The 20,694-nt window shown below is 39.8% G+C and overlaps 1 non-coding gene across 1 annotated transcript; it reads left to right on the top strand.

Moving 5' to 3' along the window:
* The first annotated feature begins 381 nt into the window (after positions 1-381).
* Positions 382-454, top strand: TRNAK-CUU (transfer RNA lysine (anticodon CUU)). Its single transcript has one exon. It is a non-coding gene; the product is annotated as a tRNA-Lys (tRNA).
* Positions 455-20,694: the final 20,240 nt, after the last annotated feature.

Below are 20,694 nucleotides of genomic sequence, written 5' to 3' on the forward strand. Positions count from 1 at the left end.
TTTTTCTCGAATATTTTTATAATGTCGAATGTAATTTTGATTCTCTCCAGTACAGAAATATATGTAATCTCGGCGTATTTTAAACTTTGCGGTTCCTAAAAGGATTTCTCCCAAATTATCAAGTTCGAGAATAGATTTCTTTTTGGAGTTTCTTTCACTATTAAAATATACAAACAAGGGACGTTCGCCTTGGCTGATGTCTCTAAATGGAAAAAAAAGTTAACAAATAAATAAAAAAGAACTATGAAAATATGAATTTCTTTAAACTTTCGTAGTTTTTTTTTTTACTTAATGAGAAGTTCAACGGTTATTTTTAGGACGAGTTACTGTTTGATAGTTTCTGATATTTTAGCATTCTTAAATTTCATCAACTAAACTATAGCCCGGCTAGCTCAGTCGGTAGAGCATGAGACTCTTAATCTCAGGGTCGTGGGTTCGAGCCCCACGTTGGGCGGCCTTTTTTTTACGTTATTTAAAAAATAACTTTTTAAACAACTGTAATGAACACGGAATTTCTTAGCACCCATAACTATATAATCTACACGTTGACGCCTAAGTTTGTTTAATGCTGTGAATGGTACACGGTAACTCACAGCTCATTCGGTATAAAGTCACTGGAGTAGGCGAGGCCGTGCTCCTTGAGATGAGGGGTTCAAGAATTGTTTTCGCGTCAGCTCTGCCGCAGGAATGCACGGTCGTAGTAGCCATCCGGGCTCACCACCCCGCCTATTTCTGCCGTGAAGCAGTAGGTAATGCGTTTTGGTTTGAAGGGTGGGGGTAGCCGTTGTAACTATACTGAGACCTTAGAACTTATATCTTAAGATGCGTGGCGCATTTACGTTGTAGATGTCTATGCGCTCCAGTAACCACTTAACACCAGGTGGGCTGTGAGCTCGTCCACCCATCTAAGCAATAAAAAAAAAGATCACACGCTCCGTTAATTGAAATTAGTTCAAAAAACCAGCACCCGGAATTGAATTTAAATCACACCGTGATCTTGTTACGCCAAACGGTTAGCACTAAACTAAGCCCTTTTAAATAAATCAGACAGTGTTTATAGAACGAATTTTATTATCTTTCAGTTAAAATAAACTGCAGATCGCGCCACGTTCAAAACATTCCGGATGAAAACATCGATTAACCTAATTTACGGACACTGTTAGTGTTGTCAGCGCGTAAAGATATTTCAGAATTTCAGTATTTTTATTAAGTGTCGTGGACGTTGAGCACACGTGAACATTATTTTAAATAATTACATCACTTTTGAGCCCGGTACCTATTTTAAGACTTGTTCAATGTCAAAAAATCTTTGATGTTTAGGCTTTGAGTAAAATTTTCATTGTAAGGGTGGAACAGTGGTCGTAGTATATAGCGGACACTCAGAACTCATGTCATGAAAAAATTATAATTCTTCACTGTTATCTATCTACATATATCGTGATCTGTGACTAATCGGTTCACATCGGACCGTTCGGCAGGCAGCGGCTTGGCTCTGCCCCTGGCATTGCTGAAGTCCATGGGCGACGGTAACCACTTACCATCAGGTGGGCCGTATGCTCGTCTGCCTATAGGGCAATAACAAAAATCTAAGTCATCAGATTTTTTTAATTACCAAAATCCTTTTCAAATACTTACAGAATGTGATCATCTGGCAACCCCGTAACTAACGAACGCTTGCAAACCCGTTAAAATGTGGTTTTTATAGAAAAAGTGCGATCGACCCCGTTACTGCATCGAGGTGAGTAACGCCCACTGCCCCACTTTACTTCACTAATAAAGACTATATTTAGATTTTGGAAAATAAATACTGGTGGAAATCACGAAAAAATCTAAACATCTCTATCTGGCAACGTTTGTATCTATCTCCGCAACAGCAGACAAAGCAATTTTCAGCAAATAGAATATATTTATTATTATTGCCCTTGTAGGCAGATGAACATACGGCCCACCTGATAGTGAGTGGTTACGGTCGCCCATAGACTTCAACAATGCCAGGGACAGAGCCAAGCCGCTGCCTACCGTTAAGTACTCTCGACAAGCCTCGTTTGAAGAAGGATATGTCATTGCGCTCGGGAAACACCATGGAGGGGAACTCATTCCTAAACCGGATGGTACGTGGCAGAAAAGATCTTTGGAAATATACTGTCGATAAACGCAGCGGTTCCAGATAATATGGATGAATTCTGCTCCTGTGACGGAAGGTGTGATGAAAAAAGGATCATCTTGAATAATAATGATTGTAAAGGTAAAATGGGGGGTAAAAAGGGGGGCGCGCGTGTGGGTGTGTTTGCATGTGTGTGTGTGTGTGTGTGTGTGTGTGTGTGTGCGTGTGTATGTGTTTGCGTGCGCGCGCGCGCGTGTTTGTGTGTGTGTGTGTGTGTTTTTATAACACAGTTGTGCTTTCCGTAGTGTACAAGAAAAATAATTAATTATTCATTCTATTCTGAATAGAAATATTCATTCTTGTGTAAACTTTTCAACGTAGATCTTTCTCGAGTAATTTTTCGCCGGTAATTTCTTTTGCTTTTTATGATTTTAGAAATTCGTTGGAATTTCTTCACATTGTTATTTCGGTTAAAAATTAAAGACGATATTTACTGGTTTTGACAAAATAAAATAATCAATAAAAAAACAAATCATAAAATGTTACTGTATGTACAAAAACGATCACGTGTAAAATAGTGTTGTAAAACATCGATAGAGCACAAAAATATATCGATACAGAATACAAAATGTACGCTCGCATGCACCGACGAGTTTTATAGTGACGTGAATTTAAAATATCGATAATGTGAAGGCAGACAAAGGGTCCTGAGAGTCTTGAACGATATTCTCTTGTCACGCAGTCATTTGCAGCGTTCCTCAGTAAATGCGGTTTTTAGGGTTGCGATAACTATCGATAAACCTAAAAAAACATTTTCTCAACCACATTACTTAATTATATGCATGTATAATTAAACTACAAGTGTTTTTTTCTTTGAAATATACAACTACGAAAATGTATAACCAACAGATATTATATTATTATAGTGTTATAACTAGTGCGGAGGCATGGAGGAAGGACGTACAGACAGATGCATTCCATCATTTCCTACTTATTTCTGGCGCGAAGCATTATGCGTTCTGATAGGACACATTGTATATATGGGCGCAAACGCCACTATTGGCAATAATTAACATAATAATATATAGTTCAGTTTATTCTATGTTATTGTTTATTTATTATTAGAAAGATGAAACTGTTATTCTACCATATTTAATAATTAGCAGACACTGTTTTGATCTTAAGATGTTCAGAATATGTTTAATGTTTATATTCTTGTTTAAAAACACATGACTGTATAAATAATTAAATATGAATAAAGCATAAATATTAATAACAATTTATATTTATAATGAACAGTAATAATTTAATTAAGTATGGTAATTGTTATTCAATGATGTTGTTGGCGCCATCTATTATTAGGCTGGATAATAACAATGTTAGTTTATATTAGTTAAAAGTAATTCATGTGAAATAAATTAATGTCAGTCATGCAAAAATTACTAAAATATGTATTGTGAATATTAAGCTATATTTTGTGAATTGTTTCGCAGTAATTACATTTGTTTGTTGAAAAGAAATTGTAGTTGCTATAACCATCACAAAATGGCTAATTGTGTAAGAATTAAGACGCAGCTTTTTGTAATACAATAGTAATGTTAAAGTTTTACAGAATTGTATTGTATTTTGATTGTAAAAGACCCTATGTATGTAAACCCTGGCGTAACGCCGACATATTATACTAATTTAATTAAGACTTTAAAGTTAAATTTCAAGAAGGGTAGGGGTTCCGGACACCTCTAAACGTAAAAGAATACGAAAGCCTGGCGTCTACTACTCATTCTAACCTTAAATCTGCCCTAAGTTAAATATTTAGGTTTATTTTTTTTATTGCTTAGATGTGTGGACGAGCTCACAGCTCACCTGGTGTTAAGTGGTTACTGGAGCCCATAGAAATCTACAACGTAAATGCGCCACACACCTTGAAATATAAGTTCTAAGGTCTCAGTATAGTTACAACGGCTGCCCCACCCTTCAAACTGAAACGCATTACTGCTTCACGGCGGAAATAGGCGGGGTGGTGGTACCTACCCGTGCGGACTCACAAGAAGTCCTACCACCAGTAAAGTGTATTCATTTCTGTACTTACCCCTATTCATCTTTTATTTTGTGCTATCGATAATTTAGAGTAACTTCTCGTCCCTATCCCGTCAACTTCACGTAAATAAGAACAAGGGAACGTTCGCTTGTTTTGCTTTATTTAGAACTCGATCTGGTTAAACATGACTTTGGACAGAGCTTACTTCAAGATTTATTTGCTTTTACAAATTATTTCAATTTATAAATCAAATGCTAAAAATCGAAATTATCTATTTGGAGCGAGCATTCCCGATGCTATAGACAATCATCATTCTCCATCAGATGTTCTGCGTGCTCGTCTGCATGTGTAGGTAATATCAAAATTAAAGATGTATTAAAAATATGTTTTTTTATTTATTGCTTAGATAGATGGACGAGCTCACAGCCCACCTGGTGTTGAGTGGTTACTGGAGCCCATAGACATCTACAACGTAAATGCGCCACCCACCTCGAGATATAAGTTCTAAGGTCTCAGTATAGTTACAACGGCCCCACCCTTCCAAAATGTATTGTTTGCTTAATAAAAATCGGAGTCCAGTCCTCCTAATGACTAGTGAAGATTCTTTTTCGAGAATATCGTGGACAATAGTCGTCAACTTTGACATTAATGCTATTAACTTACACTGTTAACAGGCTATTTCTGGAGACAATGAACATTGTAAGTTCGCTCGACTAGGTACAGCGGTTTTATCTATTTCTGTTCTGTTTTGAAGGGTGTGACATCACTTATACAGTACCTGTACTTGATGTTTCAAGATGGATGACATTTATGTCCAATGTCATGCCCGGACATGTTGTCATGTCCACTTAATGGTAGTCAGCGACTTGATTCTGCCCCTGTCATTGCTGACATCCATGAGTGACGGTAACCACTCACCATCAGGTGGGCCGTATGCTCATCTGCCTACTGAAGCAATAAAAATAAATAAAAATATAATAAAAGATATTCTAGTAAAATATAAATCTCTTTCAAGAAAATAGTGTGTATTTGTTTTTGAACGAAGGACTTATTCAATTTTCTAATTGCTGACGTAATGGTCTGCCCGTGAAACCTGAAAATACCTCAAAGGGTTCAAAACGCTATTCCATTATTTCAATCAAGTCAACGACAGAAGTTTTTGTAATTAAATTTTAGGTAGACTAAATTTAGTATAGATACGGCATCGATTTATTTTTTAATAAAATTTAAATTTTTCTGCAGATCGTGTGACTGGTGAAGATGAAAGGGATATTAGTAGCGCACTAGAGACATCATGCAATTGATTTAAATATTTCACCGTGTAATTACAATTAAGAGGTTCGTTTTACGGTAACAACAGTATATTTTCAAAGTTTTATATTAAACCTACTAAATGAACAATAAAAACATCAAATGAGACAGTAACATTATTTCTACTATTATCCCACATAAAGCTTTTGTACTTAATTTAAAATGTTCACCAATGCTCATGATTCCGAATAATTAAAGCAAAATGTGCCTAATAAAATTAAATAGTACAGTAACCTCAAACTGGTTACGCTGTTTAGTATTGACAGGTCGTAAGATAAGTTTGTACGGGTAGTTACAGCCGTCTATTAATATAGTGTATGTATATAAAATTTTATTATCATTTATCTATGGCGAAGCATTCTCGCGCTCCAGTTTTTAGGGTGGGACAGAGACAGGCCGTTATATAATACAATTGAGAATTCGATCTCATGTCTTTAAGTGCGTGGTGGCATCTGTTTTTTTTCCCTACCTATGCTGATAGCCTTGAGAGGCTATTTCAGCTTCACCCTAACATGTAGGTGAGCTCATGGGACTCAAGCCGAAAGTGTTGCTAACACTGGCCCTAGCAAGAGCAGTGCATCGCAGAATCTACCACCAGATCGGAAACGCGACCCACTGAGAAGATCCGGCGAGCAACTCAGTAAGCTGTCTATGGGTTAATTCACTCGTCGAGCACTACGTCGCAAGCGACGGGTTCGACGAGGACGGTGACTGGTGCTTGTAGTACCTAAAAGCACCGATAATGGATCGAGAGGATTCTTAATGACGTGTTTAGAGCTACGTCGACTGTTTACCATTAAGTCTACAGGATCGGGTATGAAAATACGTTATGATACCTGTGCCACTCAACACCAGACAGTGTGAAACTTCACCCATCGATGCAATTCTAATTTGTTAGCAAAAACGAGTCACTTTGATCAAATAAAAAAAAGAAACATGTGTGCAATTCACACGTGTTAGAAGTGAAACCTTCAAAAATTAAAATACAATTATCCTAAATGTCGTGTGTATTTTACGTATATGTAAAATTTTGTCATTAGTAAATAATTGTAAATCATCTTTTATAGTATGAGGTAGCGCCCTCTGTGAATCGATATTTTAACGTCACGTATAATCCTAAATTGAAATTCACTACAAGAGGTTTCATTCGCAACGTTAGTATTAAAAAATCTCATAGATGGCGCTGTATTAAAATTTTTCGACACTTCCGTTGCATACCTGCATGACGTTACATCTGTAAAAATTTTACCCTCATGCGCCTAAAGAAGTTTTACTTCAAAATGCGTTTATCCACTCTAATCTGTACATAGGACTGTGAGAAATTAGTTATTCGAGAGCATTCGGGAAGTGTCGAGTGAGGAATGTTTCTGTAATTACACGAACGTAGTACATTAACCGAATGTCACTGAATCTATTACAACTAACTTTAATTAGCTTTCAACACGACTGAGTTTGAGTGTTTTTGAATGTCGTTATGTGTTCTAGCAGTGATCGGCGCGCTGGGCTGCTGGGAGCACATGCTCTCGCGAATTAGCATAAGTTTATGTTTTATTGTGTTTGTTTGTTTTAATATTTCCTGTTTGAAGAATGGGACCTTATTGTAAACCCTTCGACCTGTTACAGTTAATCTTACGCTTTTTTAAAGCCTTATAGCCCAAGAGCCCGCGACAGCCAGACCTTCGTTATTTTATAAAAGCTGAAAGTTTCTCTGTGTATGTCTCCAACACAGGTTAGAACGACTCGCGATTATAGAGTTTCTATTGTGGTTACTTGGGCAGGTAACAGGCAGTAAAGGTATATAAAATAGTACCTTAAATTCGTTAAAGTATAAAGGTTTTTTTTTTAAATATTTACTCCAGAATATCTTTAGAAATCATGATATCCGTTGCCGGACACTTTTTCCAGTTGTTACCCCCTGCCAGACACCCCTAAACTTTAATAAATTTTAATTATACTTTCGTTATACTATAAAAGCTAAATTTTATATTTGTTACTTAGGGACTTATAAAAATATGTTACCCCAATAGCCGGACAGTTTTAATGGTTCTTACATCTTGCCAGACACATTGAGAGCCCGCTGTAGGTGCGAGCGCGAGGTAGCAACTGTTCAAGCGGGTGTGAGCGAGATAGAGTGCTTAGTCTATTGTGATCTTTTAAGATATCCAATAAAAAATATATTTTATTACGTTCATAGCAATATTATAGAAAATAAAAAATGTTATTTTAATATTATAAAGTACAAACAAAATATTACATGTCAAAGAAAAATATTTAATCGTTCTTATAATTTTCCTCATTGTCGTCGATATTGAATTTCTGTAAAAAATTAAGAAAAATTATACAATTTGAATAATAAAAAAATTATGTACAATAATTTGTCATAATAATTACATACCTGATTGAGTTTTGAGCGAATCTCTAACATAACTCGGTAGTAGATCTTGGGGTTTGTCATCTTTCAATACCCTGCCATCATTATCCGGTTTCATATGAGGTTGGATTTTTTATGAGTCGGGGTTAGCGGAGCGATGATATCGAAGGCGAGATCATCGACTAACGCGTCGAGCCGCCTGCCATTAGGGGTTGTGGTGTGTGAGTTCCACCTGATGTGTTTAAAATTTAGGTCGCCCGCCAGAATGACAGAGCTTCCCATGCCGAGTAGCACCTCGATATCACTGCTTAGAACGGATAAATCCTATAAACGACAGCTGATGTGCAGTAAAGGATCACAATAGACTAAGCACTCTATCTCGCTCACACCCGCTTGAACAGTTGCTACCTCGCGCTCGCACCTACAGCGGGCTCTCAATGTGTCTGGCAAGATGTAAGAACCATTAAAACTGTCCGGCTATTGGGGTAACATATTTTTATAAGTCCCTAAGTAACAAATATAAAATTTAGCTTTTATAGTATAACGAAAGTATACTTAAAATTTATTAAAGTTTAGGGGTGTCTGGCAGGGGGTAACAAATGGAAAAAGTGTCCGGCAACGGATATCGTGATTTCTAAAGATATTCTGGAGTAAATATTAAAAAAAAAAAACCTTTATACTTTAACGAATTTAAGGTACTATTTTATATACCTTTACTGCCTGTTACCTGCCCAAGTAACCACAATCGAAACTCTATAATCGCAGGTCGTTCTTACCTGTGTTGGAGACATACACAGAGAAACTTTCAGCTTTTATAAAATAACGAAGGTCTGGCTGTCGCGGGCTCTTGCTCTATTATTTTAATCCTACATATTCTATTAACCTCGAGGGGTTATTCTAGATTCGCCGAGTAGGTGAGCTTACGGGGCTCAAATCAGAGTGTTGCTAACACGAACCCTAGCAAAAGCCGTGCTTCGCAGAATCTACCACCGGATCGGAAACGTGACCCACCGAGAAGATCCGGCGAGAAACTCAGTGGGCTCTCTTACGCCTTCAACATTCTTCGTCCTCGTGTAAAAATGTTCGGGTGAACACGTATACATGGGAATTTACGGTAGCCGGAATACACTACTGGATCTTGAGTATCAAATGTAAAAAAAAGGTGATTCCCCCGGGGATCCCCACGTCGGAATACGCAGGGTCACTAATCATTGACACTGCTTAAGACTGCACAGCACGCACGCGTCACAGGACTCGATAGTGCAGGTAAATCCTTGAGTAAACATCGTACGCCGCCGAGTGGAACATGGGAAGCCTTCGTTCCCCCCGGGGTCGGGTCACAGACGACCTGTGGCGACAGTGGCATCCTGTAGAAGACCTGCACATTTAGCTGTCGAGAGACACGTGCTGGTATAGTGTGAACATTTTTTTAAATCAGTACGAAATATATATAACCAAAGGTCAACTATAGATCATAATGAAGACAATCTTGATGTATTCAAAAAGAACTTAAGCACAACTGATATTAACTATGACTTAATCATTAACTATTAGCTCACATTTGTCCACCGCTGGACGTAAGCTTCTCGCAATGAAAGCCACTTTTATATAAATTGAAAACGGATTCCAATCTCTGCCCTTTTTGAATAGAGGCACTCGCCCACGAATTTGTTTCACAAAAATCCCCAATAAACGCCTCTAAGTGGAAGGATTGAATAATAAAAGCTTTCATCTCTCTATTGGTTCGTGTAGGTTTAAAATCGTTATGAAACCGAGTGAAATTTGAATGAATATCGTTTCCGAAGCGTTAGTGAAACGCAACGCAAGCGCGGACGTCGCTCTGTGACGTCACCGATCCACATTTATACCGAAATGTAATTAGTCTGGTGGTAGGACCTGTTGTGAGTCCGCACGGGTAGGTACCAACACCTTCCCTATTTCTGCCGTGAAGCAGTAATGCGTTTCGGTTTGAAGGGTGGGGTAGCCGTTGTTGCTATACTGAGAATTATATCTCAAGGTGGGTGGCGCATTTACGTTGTAGATGTCTATTGGCTTCAGTAACCACTTAACACCAGGTGGGCTGTGAGCTCGTCCAACCACCTAAGCAATAAAAAATAAAAAAGTCTTGTTGCAAGTTACATTACTTTGTAAGAGTGCAGGGGAGTCGTTTAGTGGGTGGGCCCTAAAATCCTTGGGCCCGCGGTCTGCTCACAACACCATGCAGATCGTTGAGTCTCACATAACCCGCGCGCCCCTTTTGCGCGGGGACCTCGTAGGAGGTTCGGCCCTCTACTCGAAAAAAAAAAAAAAAAAAGTTGCATTACTTTACAACTGCACAAGCAGTTTTATTACGGGTTACATTACGCGATGCTCAATCATTCTCAATACTAACGAACTATTATTAGTGATCAGTGATACATATACACTTGCATCTATATTCTGCAATATTGTTATGAAGTTTTCGATTACAAAAATAAATTTATTTTACTAACTCTACTTCATATACTTTTTTAATTTACTAACCAATATTTATTTTGTTTTATAAGAACAAGCGCTAAGTTCCTTAGCACCTTTGTTTAAGCTAAATAAATCTTAATCCAATGGTTTCCTATGACTTAAAAGAGCTACATCTTCGTTTCCACACAAAGTATCTAGTAATTAATATTAGTTAAAAATGCAGAATGTAATTTTGTCACTACTTAATCACTTTTGTGTTCATCATTTTAAAATCACTTTTGTGTTCATCATTTTATTGACCGTGGACCGGTAACTGTTACGGATTCGAAATATTAAACATATAATAATGACTAGCTTTTGCCCGCGACTCCGTCCGCGTGGATTAGTTTTTTTGGCATGACGTTAAATTTTACCCCCACTTCATTTAAGTAGAAACTGAAAATATTTTTGAATTATAGAATGTTAAGGAGCTATTTAAACCCTTATTTTGAAACATTCTTTATTGGTGCTCCACTTATATTGGCCTTACCGTGATGTTAAGCCTATAGCCTTCCTCGATAAATGAACTATCTAACGCTGAAAGAATTTTTCAAATCGGACCAGTAGTTCCTGAGATTAGCGCGTTCAAACAAACTCTTCACCTTTATAATATTAATTAAGTATAGATTTACAAAATAGCAGTTATTCTTCCGACTTGTAAGTTGCGTTACGGTGTAACATTTCCCCGCAGCGGCGCGGCGGCGCTACGATTTAATATTCATGTACAGAATGTAGTCGTATAAACGGAACTACACAACTCAAGTCTTCTACCCAACTACATTGTGTTTAACTATTCTAATATAATTTGTATGACAGTCCTACGTCTGTGTTGAAATTGTATTCCAATCTGAAGGAGCAGCTAAATGGTAATTCAAGAAATAGTGGAACTCTCATCAGGAAGACATAAATTTTATACTAGCTGACCCGGCAGACTTCGTAGTGCCTCAATCGATAAATAAAAGACCTAAACTTTTGTATAAAATAAACTTAAAACAAAAAAAAGGAATCCGTCCGACGTGGGACACATCAAAGGGAAAACAAAATTGTTATTTTTATTTAATTCAGAGCATTTTCATATTTATGTACCTTTTAAACCTTCTCTGGACTTCCACAAATAATTCAAAACCAAAATTAGCCAAATCGGTCCAGCCGTTCTCGAGTTTTAGCAAAACTAACGAACAGCAATTCATTTTTATATATAAAGATTCAAACCACCCGAGTCAGGATCTGAACTGTGAATTATTGTATGTTTCGACAAATAAATCTGTAATATTGTCACATTAAACTAATCAATTTAAAAGTGAGAAAAAATGATCGACATTTCTATTACTTTGTTGAGTACTTTGTAGAACCCGGCTGATTTTTAATGGTGAGAGTGCCACTGTTATTTATTTACGGTCATATTTTACTGAACGAACTCTGAAATAAGTTCTGATGATCGAAATCTGAGAATCCGGTTGAAGTTCCTCTGACTCACTTCATTCTTCTAGACAATGTTTAATTTCCATAATTACAGACAATTCCACAATACAAGAATGCGTAGAATGACTCAAACTGCACAAAAAACGTTTTGTGTCATTCATTCTGATGGAACAATGAGTCAGCAGTAAAAGTGTAATGCTCTGGGAGAATTCTTGAGAATATTGAAGCAGGTAAATTTATCTTTATGATTCTTGGTTTTTTATTGTTGGAAATTATTGTGGACTTCATCACGACTGACCTATTTAAGCGTACTGGCTTTTACATACTGCCATGGACGACGACAACTCTAGTTGATGCCAAAGTGTGATGTCGTGCCTCCCATCCATAACCTCGGGATCGAAATCTCAAATGCATTGGAATGACTACTCTGTATTTCACAAACCAGCGAAACAATCTTTTTACTGAAGCAAGAGACTGTACTGATTCTCCCTAACACATCTGGCTTGTGGTTTAAGTTCGTCAGTCGATGTTATTCCATCGCCGTTGTTTCTATACCTTTTTAATCATGAAAGTTAAGATTATAGTTGATCTGTCTATTTCATTTCCAATTGGATTCTGGATGTTTCATCGCTCCCGCAAGACGAATGTTCCAACATAACTCAAAACAGTAAAACCTAGCCTTTAAATTTTTCCAGAACCATATAATGTTTATGACGAAGGCAAAATTCCTGGCAATCAGTAAAGGCAAGATCCCATACTGGATATAACAAGGTTGATGCCTTCCAACAGGTCAGGTTTATAGGCCATTTTACGTTTTATTACGTTTTCATGACGACCGCTGCTGAAATAAAACAATAGCCGTTTTATTGTTTAGGAACGGACCTCTGGCGAGCGCTTCATACTTCACGGGACGCACTAACGATATTTTTTAATTGTTTTCATTTTCACCTTATGCTGTTGAATGATGTAACTTTTTATGGCCGCACGAGACCCCACCGCAGAGCATCGTGCATTCTGGTGTAGAGGCTAGCGTGGACAACAAACTCAATCGGAACGCGATCTCCGGGCTTACTGTACACGAGTTTTGGCTACTGACTTCAGTTGGCCGTAAGAGCTTTCATCTGGAATTTTAATAAAAAGTTTTGTCGTATTCTTGATTCATTATCGACTAGAAGTAATCCTAGCGACGGCCACAAGTTTCACAGGCTTACTATAATATCAGTCGTCATGTTTAATTTAAATTGATTTCCCACTAAATGAGCATCGTACAGCTGTCACTGTCAATGCTACAAACTCCTCTAAACAAACTGAACAAAACGATAAATTATTAAATTGAAACATCCGGAGATTAAATTGCATCTGCAATTATATTTGTTATTTATAGACGTCTGCCGTCCATGGAAGCGAAGATACGAATGTTTGAAAATAGAATGTTACTTCGGATTTTGATAAATCAATTTGGTGACTGTTGTATTTCAGTATATTGACTTATTTCGTTAAGATCCTTTTAAATTACACGTAGTATTCCGACATTTTGACTTTAACGTATATTTTGGTTATTGAACTAGTTATAATAGTAAAAATTACCAAAGAGAGCACGCAGAAGATATATATATATATATATATACTTAAGATTCATAATGTATGTTTTGAGAGGTTTGAGAACGACTTGATTGAAATTAAATATTGAAATGCTAATCGGTCAAAAAGTAATTTAATTATTCTAGTTTCTAATCTATGACAATCGGTTTTGATTTAGTTTATGACTGTTGCATATTTGATATTAATGATACAAAAGCCTTGTTTAATTGTAATGCGTGACTTACTCTTTAATTTTTATTGAGGACCAACGAGTATGTGTGAGGGTGGAGAGAGACATTTAGGTAGTGGTAAATATGACCTCCGATACCAGGTTAACGTCTGATGGACCATAATATTGCACATCCACGGCGATATAAAACATAATCTGATATGGAATATATTTGTTCATCATCCAATCTTTAACAAACAGAGGGTAGATGAAACTGTATTTACAAAGCCCTCAATCTTGTACTTGTGTAATAACTACCATAGGCAACCCCATAATACACCCCGAATTTCTATTCATATCATATTTTTATGACATCCCAATGGGGCTTAGATTAATCATTGTTCCAATTTAGGGGGATAGCAATACCAACTTTACTATCGCTTTGGAATAAGGAAAAATAGCTCGTTTTCATCAGAGAATAGAGCTATAATTGATTTGTACGTCCGTGACGGTTTTTTGTACAGAAATTTGATATCAGGTATTTGGTTAAATGATTATTTTTCGGTTCATATTCCCTTTTATTAATATTGAAGTATTGATTCTGAATAGCGCAGATGGACAGTAAGTACCTAAGCTCTGTTTGTTCTGTTTTAAATTATTGATTAGTTTTTGACGAGGGGAGTAAATGAATGGGTACTTATTTTGCGCGATTTCCACAAGAAGATTGACAGTTTAGTGGATAGTTGGTTGAGGAAGTGATGGCCAAACGACCGCTATAGGCATCTACTTCAATTAGCCTAGTAGAATAGACTAGTTCACAACACATCCGACGATAACAAGTTACCCGAATTCATGAAAACAACGAAAAGAATATAGTCCCCACGTAATAGCAAAGCCGGTGTTGCGAACTACTTAGCCGTGCAGACTCCCAACATGCGCTATCCATGCAAGCACTGAATAAAGGTGAATGCCCATTTTGGGGGTTGATGCTTCCCGCTTCCGTAGGTTTAACCCGCGATTCCCTACAAGTAACCCCTGGGTGGTGCTAAACGGGAGCCGAAAACACAATCGGTGGTAGGACCTTGTCCGACTGGCTGGCGACCACCCTCCAACTAGAGTCTGCCGCCAAATAGCCTAGCTGTGTTCCGGCATGTGGGTTGGAGAGCCAGTTCTATTCCTTTCCTTTCCTCGTCCTTGTTGGGGGTGAGTCTTGGTGATACTTGGAACATGCAGAGCAAACGTGCGCGCAAGTCCGCGGGGCGTGGGTTGCTGACGGGGGTATAGGGAGACCCAGTGAAACGGTGCCTGCCGCCGCCCGCCGGTCAGTAGGGGACCTGAACCTGGGTGTCACAACTAAACTCCGCCCCAGGAAGCTGTCCCGCCAACCGGTGTAAAATTCTGCCATGCGGTCGTCGTGCCGGAGTCGGAGACCGGAGTGGATCCCGGCGATCGTATGCAGGGTGGACTGGGGGCCCTTCCATGCCCTGCGTCAGCTTCTCGCGCAACCCCGGATCGAGTGTTCATTGTGCCCTGCGCTTTATTCAGGTATTGCCTTGATCTCACCTCTAGCATCCTACCTCTCCAAATCCTTACTCTCCAACTAAAATTATGAAAGTCGACAAAAGAAAAAGAGTTTTTTCGGCGGATCCCCATTCCACGTTTAATGTGGATTTCAGCAATGTCAGGGGCCTACACAGTAACCTTGACGCCGTACATCACCACCTTGAGACGGCGCAGCCTGCCCTCTTTTTCCTGACTGAGACGCAGATATCTGCCCCAGACGATACGTCGTACCTCGGATACCCCGGCTACGTATTGGAGCACACCTTCCTGCGTAAAGCCGGGGTGTGCGTGTTTATCCGGGAGGATGTCTGCTGTCGTCGGCTTCGGGGCCTCGAGCAACGGGACCTGTCCCTCTTGTGGCTACGCGTGGACTATGGGGGCTGCACCCGAGTCTACGCTTGCCTGTACAGGTCTCACAGCAGTGATGCGGGGTCAGCTCTGTTTGAGCATGTACAAGAGGGGACTGACCGCGTGCTTGAGCAGTACCCATCTGCGGAGGTGGTGGTCCTTGGTGACTTTAACGCTCATCACCAGGAGTGGTTGGGGTCCAGAACCACTGACCTCCCGGGTCGGGCTGCCTACGATTTCGCCTTGTCCTACGGCCTCTCACAACTGGTGACACAGCCCACCCGTGTCCCAGACATTGAGGGGCACGAGCCTTCTTTGTTGGACCTTCTGCTGACTACTCACCCAGCTGGATACAGTGTGGTGGTCGACGCTCCACTTGGATCGTCTGATCACTGCCTTATCCGTGCTGCCATACCACTCTCTCGTCCTAGTCGTCGAACGACGACCGGGTTTCGAAGAGTTTGGCGGTACAGGTCAGCAGACTGGGATGGAATGCGTGAATTTTACGCATCCTACCCATGGGGGCGGCTCTGCTTTTCCTCCGATGATCCTGACGTCTGTGCGGACCGACTTAAAGACGTGGTGCTTCAGGGAATGGAATTATTCATTCCTTCTTCTGAGGTGCCCGTTGGGGGTCGCAGCAAACCCTGGTATAATAAAGCCAGTAGGGATGCTGCACGCCTCAAGCGGTCTGCATACGTGGCATTTAATGTTGCTAGGAGATGCCGGGATCCTGATATCTCGGAGAAAAGGCGGAAATTTAACGCCGCCTCTAGGTCCTATAAGAGGGCTATTGCCAAGGCGAAGTCGGAGCACGTTGCCAGAATTGGCGAGCGACTGAATAGCTATCCCTCTGGGAGCCGTGCTTTCTGGTCGCTGGCTAAGGCTGCAGAAGGTAACTTCTGCAGGTCAAGCCTTCCACCACTGCGTAAGTCCAATGACAGTCTGGCTCATAGTGCGAAGGAGAAGGCTGACCTTCTGGTCAAGCTCTTTGCCTCATACTCGACTTTGGATGACGGGGGAGCCACGCCGCCCAACATCTCCCGGTGTGACAGCTCCATGCCTGAGATTCGCATCACACAGCGTGCGGTCAGGCAGGAGCTTCGGCTTCTTGATGTCCATAAGTCGAGTGGGCCAGATTGCATCCCCGCAGTGGTTCTAAAAACATGCGCCCCTGAATTGACACCCGCGCTAACGCGTCTATATCGCCTCTCGTACAATACCAACAGGGTTCCGTCTTCATGGAAGACTGCTCATGTCCACCCTATCCCCAAGAAGGGTGACCGGTCGGACCCCTCGAATTACAGACCTATCGCGATAACTTCCTTGCTTTCCAAGGTGATGGAGCGAATCATAAACATCCAACTTCTTAAGTATCTTGAGGATCGCCAGCTGATCAGTGACCGGCAGTACGGTTTCCGTCATGGTCGCTCAGCTGGCGATCTTCTTGTATACCTTACACACAGGTGGGCTGAAGCCTTGGAAAGCAAGGGCGAGGCTCTCGCTGTGAGCCTTGACATCGCGAAGGCCTTTGACAGGGTCTGGCATAGGGCACTTCTATCGAAGCTTCCAGCATACGGGATCCCTGAGGGACTCTGCAAGTGGATCACTAGCTTTTTGGATGGACGGAGCATCGCAGTTGTCGTCGACGGCTGCTGCTCCGATACCATGACCATCAACGCTGGTGTTCCACAAGGTTCGGTGCTCTCCCCCACGCTTTTCATACTGCATATCAATGACATGCTATCTATTGATGGCATGCATTGCTATGCGGATGACAGCACGGGGGATGCGCGATATATCGGCCATCAGAGTCTCTCTCGAAGCGTTATACACGAGAGGCGATTAAAACTTGTGTCTGAAGTGGAGAACTCTCTGGGGCGGGTCTCCAAGTGGGGTGAACTGAATTCAGTTCAGTTCAACCCATTGAAGACACAGGTTTGCGCGTTCACTGCGAAGAAGGACCCTTTTGTCATGGCGCCGGAATTTCAAGGAGTATCCCTGCAGCTTTCCGCGAGTATCGGGATTCTGGGGGTCGATATTTCGAGCGATGTCCAGTTTCGGAGTCATTTGGAAGGTAAAGCCAAATTGGCCTCTAAAATGTTGGGAGTTCTCAACAGAGCGAAGCGGTATTTCACGCCTGGACAGAGACTTGCGCTTTATAAAGCGCAGGTCCGACCTCGCGTGGAGTACTGCTCTCACCTCTGGGCCGGGGCTCCCAAATACCAGCTACTTCCATTTGACTCCATACAGAAACGGGCTGTTCGGATGGTCGATAGTCCTGCGCTCGCGGATCGCTTGGAACCTCTGGGTCTACGGAGGGACTTCGGTTCTCTCTGTGTTTTATACCGCATGGTCCATGGGGAATGCTCTGAAGAATTATTCGAGATGATTCCCTCATCTCCTTTCTATCATCGCACCTCCCGCCATCGGAGCAGAGTTCATCCATATTATCTGGAACCGCTGCGTTCATCGACAGTGCGTTTCCAAAGATCTTTTTTGCCACGTACCATCCGGCTTTGGAATGAACTCCCCTCCACGGTGTTTTCCGAGCGCTATGACATGTCCTTCTTCAAACGAGGCTTGCGGAGAGTTCTTTATGGTAGGCAGCGGCTTGGCTCTGCCCCTGGCATTGCTGACGTCCATGAGCGACGGTGACCACTTACCATCAGGTGGGCCGTATGCTCGTCTGCCTACAAAGGCAATAAAAAAAAAAAAAAAAAAAAAAAATTCAGACGAAGAACCAGGATTTTTGAGGGGAGAAGCGTTTTGCTTACTCCGGCTGTGAAACGTTCATGCATCTCGGCTTGAATAGTAGGGCAGCCGCGACATAATACAGTTGTGACTACCTCAGGTCTGGAGCCGGGAGTCGCGAGCTTGCCTGCTCGTCTGGATTGGCACAAATGTTCAAAGTCATGCCGCAAACAACGCTTTTGTTAAAAAATGTTTTATCCGATATACTATGTCAGTTTGGTCCATGTTTGTGAGTTTTATTTTTATTGAAAAACAAACATCGACAGATGAAAACTCAAAACATGACTCAACTAACAGCCTCAAACAATTTTTTACCTTGAAAACGAACGTGGAACGAATGTTTTTTTTATAACAAATTCATATTGTACATGTGCCAACGAGTTCTACTACTACACGACCAATGCGATTCATTAACATTCGCTTTCTAGATATTAGAATTGAAAAGAGGATGAAATTTAGACGCACACTCGAGACGGGTCTCCTTTGTTTTTGAGGCTTTCTCAAAGATTGTGCATCTGATTGGGAATTTAGTCAACAAGTGAGTATAAAGGAATCAAAAACAATCCAGTCAAGTACCATTTCTTTCTCTGTTTCTGAACTGATAGTTTGTTCAATAGCTATTAATTAGGTTTATTGTTTATTTTTTATTATCAAACATTTTTTTTAAAACGATTTCAAGCAAAACTATATTGCAATTTTAAAATATTATTAAAATTAAGTATTTTCAAGGGTTTTCGCGAGCTTACCCAGATTATGTGAGTGAGAAAGCTTCAAAATGTGGGAAAGCTTGTATTCGGATAAGGAGTCATGACTTACGTCGGTTGCGTGCAGCTGATTCACGAATAGTTGGCGATTTAGTGATAAGATGTAGCGATTTTAGTTTTTTGTATTAAATATAAGGTTAATTCGATTTTTTTTATTTGTTTATATATGCACAAAACAAATTACAATCATTACAGTACATATTAGCTAAATCGTACAAGTAGTACCTAGATCTATTCTGGATTGCAATCTAAATAGTATGTGCACTCAGCAAATCCATTTGAATGTACATAGGTTTGGCTATTGAAAACAATAATAAATGAAATTACAAATATTGATAACTAGCCATTGTTAAATAGGATATCCTTCACAAATCTGACAAATCCCCTAAGTCTAGGTTCAAAGATATCAAGATCACCGTGAGTGACATTTAGCCAAATTATACTGCCTGACCATTCTTGCCATAGGGTTATGGTACGATATATTATTTTTATATGTTTTAATTATTATCTAAAACCACACATAACGCTACTTAAAGTACACTATTGTCTGAATGTATTCACACTTAGTTTATTAGAGGGGGGAGGGGTGTCGCGCTCACGGACCCCCTGTCGTTAAGTGGCTACCGGAGCTCATAGAGATCACAACGACAATGTCGCCATCCACCTTGACCTTACAAGGTTGTGTGTATTACGGTTGTCACACCCTTCAGATAGGTGTGTCTATCCGTGCATCCTCACATGCGCCTTCCACCAGCAGCAGTCAGTAAATAGTTGTAATTTACGTTAACACGACTGAAAATTTATAATCTTCCAATTGTATGATCATGTTTTAATATTATTTTTGGAGATCGTCCTTTAAAGTCTAGCAGCATCATTAATCAAGATGAAACGACGTCGTGTCTAACAACCCATTATTATTAACCGACTTGATTAAGTTTTATTACACGGCACGTAATTGTCTATTTAAATAAATAAAAACTACCTTAAAAAAGACTGTCTGTATAAATCCGTAGTAATCCAACCCGCTATGCCTGTGAACCAATCCGCGTCCTCTTCATCATCAGAGTACATTGTGAGTCGAAGCACGCGCGTTGCTAAGCAACACTTATTACTCAGTCCGATTTGCAACTCGAGTCGAGTGTGACAGCTTTAACACTTGCTATTTTTATTGGAGTACAAACACACTAGCAAGCCAATTATATACTGATATTGTAAACACATTAATCTATATATTAATAGTTGAGGCAAAAACTTTGAACAATAATTGCGCGGACGGAGGAGTATGAAATTTCTCACATTTATAGAGAATATAGAGAAGGAGTGGTGAATGCTAATTTATTTTTTATTATGCATAAAAATACAATAAATCAATAAAAAAAACATTACACACACTATTGTCAAACTTTTCTTATTGCTTATGTTCTATGGTCAAATTGAGAATAGGTTTAATATTGTTTGTCTTTATTAATATTCATCTAAAGTGTATGTAGTCTTGGCGAAATCTTTGATTATAGAAGTATAAGTCTTTGACAATAAAATCATTATAGTGTAGAGACTTAGTTTCAATTAATTATAGTCGAATTTCGACTACCGGGGACCACTAGTATTATTGTATTCTTTCAGATCTGATTACTGTAATGCGTTAACTACACAACTACATTTTTGTCACATACCTTTAAACATACATTAAAAGCTCAAATATATTAGTACAAGTTCCCTACCCTTGAAACTGCAGGACTTCTTGGCAGTATGTGTTCTATATATGTAGCAGAA

Source organism: Bombyx mori, chromosome 27 (genome assembly GCF_030269925.1).
Source record: "Bombyx mori chromosome 27, ASM3026992v2".
In the NCBI taxonomy this organism is placed as follows: domain Eukaryota; kingdom Metazoa; phylum Arthropoda; class Insecta; order Lepidoptera; family Bombycidae; genus Bombyx; species Bombyx mori.